Genomic DNA, 13,159 nt, shown 5'->3' with positions numbered 1-13,159 from the left:
CCGTAAACCGGCTACTTGATCGAGTAGCTAAGTTACTCGATCGAGTGCCCCCTTACTCGATCGAGTACCCACGTTACTCGATCGAGTACCCAACAGGTCAGAAACTATTTTATTCCGCAACACGCCCTTACTCGACAGAGTAAGGCCTACTCGATAGAGTACCCCAAGACTCATAAATACGTAGTATTACAGTCTTCCCTCCTTAAAAAGAACTTCGTCCCCGAAGTTCAAACCACAACAAAACAAGGACACACACTACGCATTCCCGACTCAATAACCAAAACAAAACTCAACATAAAACATGTTACTAACCCAAACTCAACCCGACTCAATGACAACAACCATGCTGACACAACATAAAAAAAAGGGTATAAAAACTCCTAAAACTCTTTGCGATCATCTCCTACCCCCTAAAAGAATCAAGGTTACGTCCCCGTAACCATACATACCTGATCAAAAAGGAAAGGGTAGCGCTCTCTCATGATATCCTCTGCCTCCCATGTAGCTTCCTCAGTCTCGTGGTTAGACCAAAGGATCTTAAGCAAAACTGTCTCCCCACTCCTAGTCTTCCTAACCTTCCGGTCGAGAATCTGCTTAGGTACCTCAAGATATGATAAAGACTCATCTAGCTCTAAGCTCTCTGCCTCTAACACATGTGACGGGTCACTCACATACTTCCGCAGCTGCGATACATGAAACACATTCTGCACTCTCTCTAACGCAGCAGGTAAAGCCAGACGATAAGCAACCTCCCCAACTCGCTCTAAGATCTCATAAGGTCCGATGAACTTCTGACTCAGCTTGCCTTTCTTCCCAAATCTCATAACCCCACGCATAGGAGACACTTTCAAAAGAACCTTATCCCCAACCTGAAACTCTATATCCCGGCGATGTAGATCCGCATAACTCTTTTGCCTATCCTGAGCTGCTCTCATCCGTTCCCTGATCATCTTGATCTGTTCAACCATCTCATGTACCATCTCTGGTCCTAAAACCACTGCCTCAGCACTGTCGTCCCAACAAATCGGACTCCTGCATCTCCTCCCGTATAAAGCCTCAAACGGTGCCATGCCAATACTAGTGTGATAGCTGTTGTTGTAAGAAAACTCTATCAAATCCAACCTCTGCTCCCAGCTACCACCAAAGTCCATCACACAAGCTCGTAACATATCCTCAAGAGTTTTGATTGTTCTCTCAGTCTGACCGTCTGTCGCATGATGAAAAGCTGTACTCATCTTCAAGGTTGTTCCCAAAGATTCCTGCAACTCTTTCCAAAACCTGAGATAAATCTCGCATCTCTGTCAGACACTATGTCCTTAGGGACTCCATGTAACTTAAGCACATTCTTCCGATACGCCATAGCCAATTGTGCTTTAGTCCATGTATCTTTCATTGGCACAAAGTGAGCTGACTTGGTCAATCGATCCACTATTACCCATATCATGTTGTTACCCTGTTGACTCTTTGGCAAGCCCACGATGAAATCCATAGAAATGGATTCCCACTTCCATTCAGGTACCTCTAAAGACTGAATCTTACCTTGTGGTCGTCGCTGTTCCCCTTTAACTCTCTGGCATGTCAAACAACGGGCCACAAACTCAGCTGTTTCTTTCTTCATCCCAGGCCACCAAAACGTGTTCTTCAAATCCTTGTATAGCTTTTCACCACCTGGATGTACTGAATACGGTGTACAATGTGCCTCTGTCATGATTGTTTTTTTCAGCTCCTCATCATTAGGGACACACCACCTACCGTCGAACCTCAAACTACCATCTGTATGAATAGAGAATCGAGACACTGTCCCTTTCTCTACTCCAGCTCTCCACTCAACCAGCTTAGGATCCAAAGCTTGTTTACCTCGAATATCATCATAAAGATCAGGCTGTACCGTCAAATCTCCCACAGCATCCCCTCTTTGCATCATATGTATACCAAACTTCCCCACCTAATCTCTCAACCTCATCAAAGATAGAGCTGTACACAAGGAATGTACACTCTTCCTACTCAAAGCATCTGCAACAACATTGGCTTTCCCTTCATGGTAGATGATATCCATGTCATAATCGCCAATCAGCTCCATCCACCTCCTCTGTCTCATGTTCAACTCCTTTTGAGTGAAGATGTACTTGAGACTCTTGTGATCCGAAAATACCTTAAAGGTCGCCCCATAAAGGTAATGTCTCTAAATCTTGAGAGCAAACACCATTGCACCCAACTCTAGATCATGTGTAGGATAATTCTCCTCATACGGCTTCAATTGCCTAGAAGCATAGGCAATCACCTTACCGTTTTGCATCAACACACATCTTAACCCATTCTTTGAGGCATCTGTATAAACCTTAAAGTTCTCGATCCCTTCAGGCAATGCTAAGATGGGAGCTGTGGTCAAACGCTCCTTTAATGTTTGGAACGCCTTCTAACAACTCTCATCCCAACGAAACCTATTCTCTTTCCTCATCAAAGCTGTCATAGGTCTAGCTATCTTGGAGAAATATTTCACGAACCATCTGTAATATCCAGGTAAACCCAAGAAACTCCTAATCTCAGCAACATTCTTTGGTGCTTCCCACTTTGTCACTGCCTCAATCTTCCCCGGATCCACATCTACTCCCTCCTTAGAGATCACATGCCCCAGAAAAGCAACTTTCTCTAACCAGAACTCACACTTGGACAGCTTAGCATATAACTCATGCTCCCTCAGAGTCTGCAACAGAATCTTCAGATGCTCCTCATGCTCCTCCTTAGTCTTAGAGTAGACTAAGATGTCATCGATAAACACCACCACAAACTTGTCTAAAAACTGTCTGAAGATTCTGTTCATCAAATCCATAAACACAGCCGGTGCATTAGATAACCCAAACGACATCACCACATACTCATAATGACCATACCTCGACGTGAAAGCTGTCTTTGGTATGTCCATCTCCCTAATCTTCACCTGATGGTATCCCGACCTCAAATCAATCTTAGAAAAGACCGATGCACCACTCAACTGATCAAACAGGTCATCTATCCTTGGCAAAGGATACTTGTTCTTTATCGTCACTCGGTTCAGCTCCCTGTAATCTATGCACAACCTCAAACTCCCATCCTTCTTCTTCACGAAAAGAACTGGTGCTCCCCACGGCGATACACTAGGTCTAATGTATCCCTTCTCTATCAGATCATCCAACTCGTTCCTGAGCTCCTCCATCTATTTAGGACTCATCCGGTACGGTGCCTTAGAGATTGGCCCCGTCCCCGGTTTCAACTCAACGGTGAAATCTATCTCCCTCTTCGGTGGCAACCCCGGAATCTCCTCTGGAAAAACATCTACGAACTCTCCCACCACTGGTATCTGATGAACTGTCGGACTCTCTATCCGGTCATCTCTCATATGGCACAAGATCAAAGGGCATCCCTTCCTCAGATAAGACTTCAAGGTGACAGCTGCAATCAACTTAACTTTGGGTTTGACTAGAAACCCACAATAAGACACACTAATACCCTTAGGCCCTCTCAAAGATACTTTCTTTTGATGACAGTCTATCTTAGCTTTATACTTTCCTAACCAATCCATCCCGACTATCATCTCAAAACCGTCAAAAGGAAACTCTAGCAAGTCTACAGGTAGGTCAACTTGCCCAACTATCATAGATACATCTCTAAACAACCTCCCACATGATACAGACTCACCCGAAGGTATAAAAACTTTCTCACTTACAGACTCATATACCCTCAAACCCAACCGTTTAACATGACTCGAAGATACAAACGACTGAGATGCCCCCAAATCAAACAAAACAAAGGTATGAATACCGTTAACAAGAAAGGTACCAGTGATAACATGTGAATCCTCCTCAGCTGCTTTCTTATCCATCATGAACAGCTTTCCACTGGTCTTCTGTCCACCTCCCGGACAAGATCTTGGTGATGTGGTCGGCTTAGCACCCGACCCCTGATTGTTGTTGTTGTTCGTAGTTGGTTTCTGATAAGAATTACCGCCATTGCGGTTATCTCCACCCTGATAGCTCTGACTTCCTCGGTTAGACCATGACCCACCTGGTCGGTTGCTCGCATAACTCTGTGCAGGTCCCTGAGAATAGCTCCCCCGTGCCGATCCCTGAAAAGCTCCCGGTGCACTTGTGCACTTATGTCTCTTGTGGCCTACACCACCACAGCCATAGCAGGTCATCCCCCAACTACCACTACCACTCACACGGCCACGCCCAAAGGAAGCCCCAAAGATCGAATCCCGACCCAGAAGAAAACCCTCTAGCTTGGGTATGGTTGCCTTTCTTATGACTAGATTGGCCACCACCCTCACTCTCAGCCTTTCTTTTCTCACTCACTCTCTCCTGAGCCATCTCAACCAACCTCTCAGCTCTCCCAGCCCTCTCATAAGCTTCCTTAACATCGGTAAGGACTCCCACGGGTAACTTATCCATAATCTTGGGTGTGAACCCTCTCTCAAACCGCAGCGCCAGGTTCTCCTCACTCAAACCCATGTCCTTACCTAGACTTCTCATTAAACTGCTTATAATACTCAGCAACTGACATATCAGATGTCATCTTAAACCTATCAAACTCCTCTCTCAGCTTACTCCTCACATGTTCCGGTACAAACGCTTTCCTCATAGCCCTCCGAAACTCTTCCCATGGTAGAGCAGGTAAGCCCTGGTTCGCAAACATATCCCTAGCACTCACCTTCACCGTATCCCACCACTTGCCAGCTGCATCCCTCAGGTAGAACGCCGCTTGTTCTACTCTCATCTCATCAGGACAGTGAACCAGGTCCAGAATGTTCTCCATCTCACGATGCCAGTTGTCAAGAAGGTTTGGTTCCCCGGTTCCCATGTACTCTTTTGGGTTAAACCTCGCTATATAGAGACTGATCTTAGAGTGATCAACCTCCTTATCCTTATTCACTTTCTTTAAGGCCTCAGTAAGAGCATCTTGGTGCTCCAACATCTTAACAATATCATCCATATTCATGGTCTCAGCTCTCGCATAATACGCGTTTCTCTTGGGCGGCATCTTGAAACTATATAAGAAAGGGTAGACATAAACACACGCACTAAAACCTCAAAACACGAAAACAGGCTGCCCAGAACATACTCGATCGAGAACCCAAACCTACTCGATCGAGTAAGAGGCTACTCGATCGAGTGCCCAACATACTCGATTGAGTGCCTCGACTCTAGAACCCAATTAGACCTTCTGACCTCTAACATACTCGATCGAGTAGCTAGGCTACTCGATCGAGTGCCCGAGGTACTCGATCGAGTACCCAAAAATACGATTCTGGTTGCAAAATCGTCAAATACCCACTCGATCGAGTCAACCCCACTCGATCGAGTCATGCTAACTCGAATATGCTACCCGCATGCTATATCTTATTCCAACATATAAAACAACTTTATAAACACAACATTATATCATAGTTAAGCATACTATGCTACTCAACTCTTCATATGATTAATGAAACAACGATATCATGTTATCAAACGCCACATAGTAAACATTCAACATGCTTCTTATTCCAACACATTTCTATATGTCTCATCAATCTTTCATTCATATTCTCAATCGTCTACTCCAAACATCCAACAGTTACAACATACTTCATCACATCCACACACACAAGCTAACAAACAACACATAAACCTTGACACACACCCCCCATGTGACCGGTTCAAAATTGTAGGGCGAGTTCGCGACTTTAGAACGTCTCCCAAGCCTTTGAATTAGCTCCTACAACCTTTACCCCGGGTTCATTTTTAATTGACTCCCTATATTCATTAGGTTCATTGGTTACAGGTTTCAGGATCGTCGCTCTGATACCATTTTGTAACACCCCCATACTCCAAGTGCCTTACTAGGACTACTCAGGTATAAGGATGCTACCATCTCGGTTACCCGAGGCAATGATGATCAAATAAACAATAATGAAACAACGTTTAATAGAAATACTTTAGTGAAAGGTTACAATCTCAAAACCAAAACCAAAAGTACGAATACATGATCTCAAACTGACTGTCAACTGTTCTAACTGAAATGTTTATGAAAACTACTAAACTACAGCGGAAGACTTCTATCATCAGACCGTGGCACCTCCCAGCTATCCCAGCACTCAACTCATACCTGCTCAATAACTGCTCACCATCCCCGAATGGATCACCGCAGGTTTTAAAACAATAACCGGGGTCAGTACTATTTACATAATTTATATAACCAACAGAACAGAACAGTAAACAATACAGCTCATACAATCATACACAATCATCCACTCCACTCCATCTCCGTCACCGACTGTCCACTGGACCAGCCCTACCAGTGGGGGACCGCAGCCGTACCCACCAAATCCCCGCTCATCATACCGAGCGATAACCCTGTCCCATTAATGTGCACATCCCCTTCCGTGGCGGGTTCCACGAAGGGCGAAACTAGGGCGTGAAGCCACTCCCGCAAGTGACTCCACTCAGCCGAGAACGCATCTCGAGAACCATAGACAAACAATCACAATCACAATGCAACATCAACAACCGTCTGAATCTATCAACAATATACAATCACAATCGTCTGAATCAATCAACAACACTAACTACAGCACAATCACCACACATTATGTAATTAATACTGAGTAGGGAAACCCTACCTGGAAAGCACAACAATCAGACGATCTCACAGCTGATATCAAAAAGCTTCCTCTACGAATCCTCCTCCTAATATACAAACACATAATGACTACCAATCATACAAACAGCAAAACCCCAAAATCCCCAAATTAGGGTTTAACCAACTTTAAAGAAACATTATAAAAACGGTATATAGGTCTTACCCTCGACGCAAGGATCACAACGGTGTAAAGAGAGGTGAAATCCGACCTTCCAAGCTCCGGGATTTGCCAACAATGCGATTAAAGCTAATGACGTAGATTGATTTCTCTTCTCACAGTGATTAGGTTTTTAAAAGTGATTTAAGAACAATGACGGAAGTATTATATACTCTAATCGCATTATTAACAAAACCCGAGAAAACAGCCCCCGTAAATCGGCTACTCGATCGAGTAGCTAAGGTACTCGATCGAGTGCCCCCTTACTCGATCGAGTACCCACGTTACTCGATCGAGTACCCAACAGGTCAGAAACTATTTTATTCCGCAACACGCCCTTACTCGACAGAGTAAGGCCTACTCGATAGAGTACCCCATGACTCATAAATACGTAGTATTACAGCAGTGGAGTATGTATCCCCAATATTTGCGAACTTTCTTTGTGGGATACTCTTCTTTAATGGTTCGAGAAGGTTAAACTCATCAGTCTTGCTAGTGGAGCCGTAAGAACGACTTGTTGAGCCTTGATATCCACGGCCTACCGTTTTGGACAAGAGTCCTTTACGGATGTCATCTTCGATCCTTGTCCCTAGTACAGTTAAGTCTTTGAAGGTCGTAATGTTTTGGTACCTCAAATGATTTGCATAAATGGGTTTTAAGTTATCCACGAACATTTCCACGAGGGTAGCTTCATCTGGACGTTCGACAAGTTGGGTACTAGTCTTCCTTCACCTACTTAGGAAGTCGGTGAAGCCTTCTTTATCATTCTAGGTAAGAAGCTCTAAAGTGCGCATATTGACTTGGATCTCAGCATTATCCGCATATTTCTTAGCAAACTCGATTGCGGCATCGTCCCAAGTGGCAATCTTCTTGTGTTCTAGGGAATAGAACCATTGTTTCGGGATGGTGTCAAGAGATGAAGGAAAGATCCTTAAGAACATCTCGGGTTTAATGCCTTTGATAGACATGTAATCCTTGAAGGCTCGGATATGGTTCAATGGGTTTTCATGCCCCTTGAATTTCGGGATATCCGTCATGTTAAAGTTGGTTGGCAATTTGGAACTCACGGCCTCATACTTGCGATTGTTTTCCCTATAGATATCATCCCCTTTGAGATACATCAGTTGTTCCTCCAAGTATTGGAGTCGTTTCTCAACTTCAGTCAAACCTACGGGAGGGTTGACTTCTTGTGCTCCCACAAAAGGTGGAGGATTTTCATTCACAAAATCATTAGGCACTTGACTTTCTGGAGGAGGCAACCTAGTATCTACAACAATAATTCGGCCCTCGATTGTGTGAAGTCGATCATTCACTTGGTCTTAGCTAGTTTGGAGATGAGCGAGCGCGGCTAGGAATCGATCATTACCATTCTAGGGTTGACTGTTGCTTGTGGTGCTAGTATCAGGCATCTTGGAAACTGGACAAGAGATCAACGCTGACTCAAAACACGATCGACCACTCTAGTACACTTACTCAAAGAAAGGTTTTGACTCGTGAAGTGGAAGTGTAACACTTGTGTCAAGTGAGGTTTTGAAAATGACAAAGTTTTGAAATGTTTATCTTAGTCAACAATAGTGTAGTTGTAGGAGTGGACTCGAAGTGAGGTTTTGAAATGGGCTTTTGAGTCCCGAATTTTGACTCGACAATTGGACAGAGTTTCGACTGGTTTTGCGCTAAATTTGGCCTATTTTTCGAAAATTTACATTTTAAAAGATGTTTTGATTTTGCAAAATTCATCATGATTCTGTTTAGAAAATGGTGATCACATACAATACAAGCATTTATACAGGCATTATAACGGGATGCTGAGTGCATTTAAAAGGGTTTTGGTTTAAAGGGTGGGTTGCCATACCGAACAATCAAACCCAGGGTATGTGGAGAGGCTCATACCAAACAGGAGTAAGGCCGATTCCTAGTCCATTTCCTCGAGTAGTGAAAGTCCTTGATACAAACAAGAGTAAGTACCATGGTATGGTTGACGTCAATCGCTATTCATCCTTAGGCCCAAATAGGAATTTGGACCGTCTAGACGGGACGATTGGTTGAATAGGTTGGATTGGGCCTTAGGAAGGCCGAATAAAACGATCTAGGAAGACCGAGTTATGAAAACCAACAACTTTCTCGTATAAACTATTCTCTAACCTTGTTCAAGTTTTACCCTTGGCTACAGGTAAGTGTATTAGTCCCCAGCGGAGTCGCCAAACTGTGGACGCGGGCCCACGGGGGTTGCTCGGGAGAAAAGCGAGCAAGCTTTTGCATTTGTGGAGTCGCCACCAATTTATTGTGGAAAATTGGAAACCATTCGAATACCTCGCGTCATGTCAAGACACAAAGTAATGACATAGACACCAAGAACTCGTTACCCTTAGCATTCTATGTCTAGAATGACTCTCGTGGATGCCAATGAACACGGATGTTCACAGAGATCTGGAGTAAGGGGTGAGGGTACGTATTAGGAAGCTCTTTTGATCGAACACCTAATCCCGCCCGCCTCGATAACGGCCTCTACTAATGATTAGGGAAGATCGTCTATACTCGATATGTTGAAGGTTATATGCATGCAATGCAACATCCAACGTTTTAATCCTAGCATGTGAGAATTGACTATGTCGGTGAATCACGTAATTTTATCATACAATTGAGTCGAAGTAGGAATTTAGATTAATTATATGTGAAGACATACAATAACAAAGAATACGAGAAAATACAATAATTAAAATTACAATAATTACATTGGTTTGATTGATTTACGTTGAAAATACATTTAAAACGAATGATTTTAGAAAAGAAAAGGAAAATAAATAAGGAATAGAAAACGAATAGATTATTAGGTCATAATACAACTAATAGTTAATTAATACGTAAACTAACGAATTAGGTCAAAGCAACGACGGGAGTTCAGAGACAGAATTCAACACGGAACAGGCGCAGCAGAGCTGCGTCCTTTGGAAGAGGCGCAGCAGTTGCTGCGTCTGTTCCTGAGGTGAATTCTGGCTGTGAAGCCGGAATTGTATATCGTTAATGCTCATTGGTGATTTAAATGATTAATTAATAATATTTGACTCGGATAGAAGTGATTTAGCATATTATTTACGTGCAAATTAGTCATTGACAGGCTAGTCGTATACCTATAAAAAATAACCAACTGGCTCTAACTAATATAGTTAGGGAAGTCGGGTCGATCTCCACAGGGAGATGGGAAAATGTCAGCTTTAACTAAGTCCGTCACAGTAACCAATTTCTGGGGGTTTGAGTTTGTTTGTTCTAAACTAAAGAGATCAAGGAAGAGATAAAAGGCAAGAGAATATGGATTAAGCAAATAGATACAAAATGGCTAAGACAGTCGGTTCACCATGATCATTCAGTCAAGCAATCTAGGTCTCAGGTCAATGCAAGTATGGTCTATGGGGCAGTGAATATCTCCTTCCGCTCTAAATTCTCCCTAAAACACAAATAGCTTAGCTTCCACCCTTACTACGGTGCCCTAATGTTCGCTACGAGTCTCACCATTTCCAACCTTCCGGTCCAGGTCAAGGCTTACTACGATTAAATGACTAATTGCGTCGAGTCACTTAGACAGAAATAATTAAATGTAGCGATTAACAACATAAACTATACAAGCATTAAACCTAATATATCGATTACAATTCTTTCATAATCATGGATCCCCTAAGTCTTAGCAAAGGAAATTAGCTACGCATCATCATCGGATCAACAACAATCATATATAGACTAGAAGAATTAAACATGATAAAAATAAGAGAAAGGGATTTGAATAAAGTAATTGCTAATAAAGAAAAGGAAGAAATAATAACAATCAAAGGATTAAGATTAAGGAAAGAGAGTATAATACCGATTACAAGGTCCGGTCCAAGGGAAAAGTAAGAGAGAAGAAGAGAGAAGAAGAGAGGAAGAAAAGCAACGTAGTCTGCTCAATGATTAAGTAGTCGAAAATCCTACTAGTTAACCTAATAACAGGGCCTAATTACAAAGCCCATACGGAAATAGGCGAAACATAATTACAGGATAAAAACCCCTCGATTGAGTAGAATTAAACCAGTCGATCGAGGAACTAAGCAGCAATTCCTCTCGATCGAATGGAAAACCCGTTCGATCGGGGACTTCTAATAATGGCCTTCTCGATCGAGTATGAAAAAAACTCGATCGAGTGAAACTTCAAGAGATAAAGCATTCGATCGACTGAAAAGTGGTCGATCGAGCTATATTAGCACGTAAGGCACTTTGACACCTTCCGAAATCAGCTCACGCGTCTTCAAAGTGATGGATTCCGAGCTCCGATTCCTTGTTCTCCATAAATGTATGCAAATGAGACGAGTTTAGGCTCGATTTTTCTTCTTTCCGGTCTATACCTGCAATTTACACAAGAAAAACCAAAGTAGACTATTCGGGGGTATTTGTAGCTAGATGCCACGTAAAATATTACAGAAATGCGTGTAAAAATGAGGTAAAAACCTTATATAAAATACACGCATCAAATCTCCCCAAACCAAACCTTTGCTTGTCCCCAATCAAACTATGAATGCAACTAAGAATAAACAGTGGAACGAGACCAACGCATCAGCTACACATTATCCACCAAAACCAGTTTAATGCAACAACTGGCAAAGTGGCAAGTGATAAGTGCAAACGAATTAACTCAATGTTTCAAACTTACTGAACCGTCGACCTTACAAGACTCAAAGATATCGGACTCTACGGGTCGCTCATCACTCAAATTTAATCACAGGGTGTGTGTGTATAAGTGAAAGATAGAAAGAAGTAAAGACACTCACCTAACTCGACCTATAAGAACATGCATGCAGTTTAACATGAATAAAGTCTCTACAACCGTACATATGCATTCCAACCAATCTAATGACCAAGACACATGCCGAGGACTTAAATTTGGGTAAGTGAGGTAATGGGTAAGAAGGGGCTAAGATGAATTTGGAAATGTGGATTTAATAGCCAGGCTAGCAACAACGGGTCCAAATTGTGAAACTGCATCCCGACTTCATACTCATTATAAATCAATACAAAACAGTGCAAATTGGACGCACTCAACTCACAAAATACCATAAACTTGTCAACTCCCCATAAGATACAAATAGGACATGGGAGTAAAAAACATCTATACGATTTTCAATATTCCGCATATGATTTTTTCTTCCTTTTCATATTCCTTTCAATTCTTTTTCCATTGTTTTTTTTGTTTTTCTTTTTCTTTTCACAACAATTTCTTTTCATTCCCTTCAATTCTTCCACCAACTTCTGAAATTAGATATATAACCAAACTGCAGTAAAGCTTCCCAAACAGCTACTCATCACTAGCTCGGCTAGGGTAGGCAAAATTATATATTGTAGCTATTAGGACAAATAGGGCAATTTGGCTATGTGAGGCTCATGGGTAGAATAAAATAAAGGGAACTGCCTCTCCTAACATGTGTCACCATCCACAGACCGTATGCATACAGGTATTACGAAGACTAGATTCATGCTTATGCAAATTGATCTTACATGCCTTACAGAGAGTACTACTCACATCCTAAATGAAACTGGTCATGAATGTCACCAGTTTATAAAGCTCTAACCTCAAAATGTAATGTAGCTTACCAATACATGAGTCAAGTCTATTCGTTCAGATAAGAGAGAAACAAAAACTCGTAGATTATGCACATTATCATGCCAACAATATGTCAAGAATATGCAGGGCATAGGTAAAGATTCAATGTAGGGTCAAAGTTCAAACGTTCCGACTCAAAATAAACGTGAAATTTTTTGAATTTTATGTGATTTTTTTGAATTAAAAACAACGATGCATGCGAAAATGAATAAACGTGCAAACGGAAATGCAAGAAAACATGCAGACACAGATATGGATGCATACCTCCCCAAACCAAACCGTACAATGTCCTCATTGTACCAAAAATAGGGAAAGGAATGCAAACTAAGGAGAAAAGGATAACGGGAGTCGGAAAACTTACAAGACGTCATGAAGAGGGACCTCCCCAAACCGACCATGAACATGGGAGGTCATAGGTAGTCCAACAGCAGCTCATCAGACGGAAAATAGTTGCTGGAACAAGGATCTGCTCGATCGAACAACTCAGAATAGTTCGATCGAGAGGAATGGTGTCAAAAACACTCGATCGAGGGAATATGTTACTCGATCAAGAGAATGTGATTTGCAGCATTTCGATCGAGGATAGCAGTTGCTCGATCGAGTGAAAAGCTTAGCAAAAGTTCTCGATCGAGTAGAAAAACCACTCGATCAAGCTGCTTCACCTACAAAACGCGTATAAGAAGCATAGGAAATACAAAGGACGCATAGTTCGGCGTTTAAAG

The sequence above is a fragment of the Silene latifolia genome, chromosome 6 (assembly GCF_048544455.1).
Source record: "Silene latifolia isolate original U9 population chromosome 6, ASM4854445v1, whole genome shotgun sequence".
Classification (NCBI taxonomy): Eukaryota; Viridiplantae; Streptophyta; class Magnoliopsida; order Caryophyllales; family Caryophyllaceae; genus Silene; species Silene latifolia.
The sequence above is the reverse complement of the archived record's forward strand: the minus strand, read 5'-3'. Positions refer to the sequence as shown.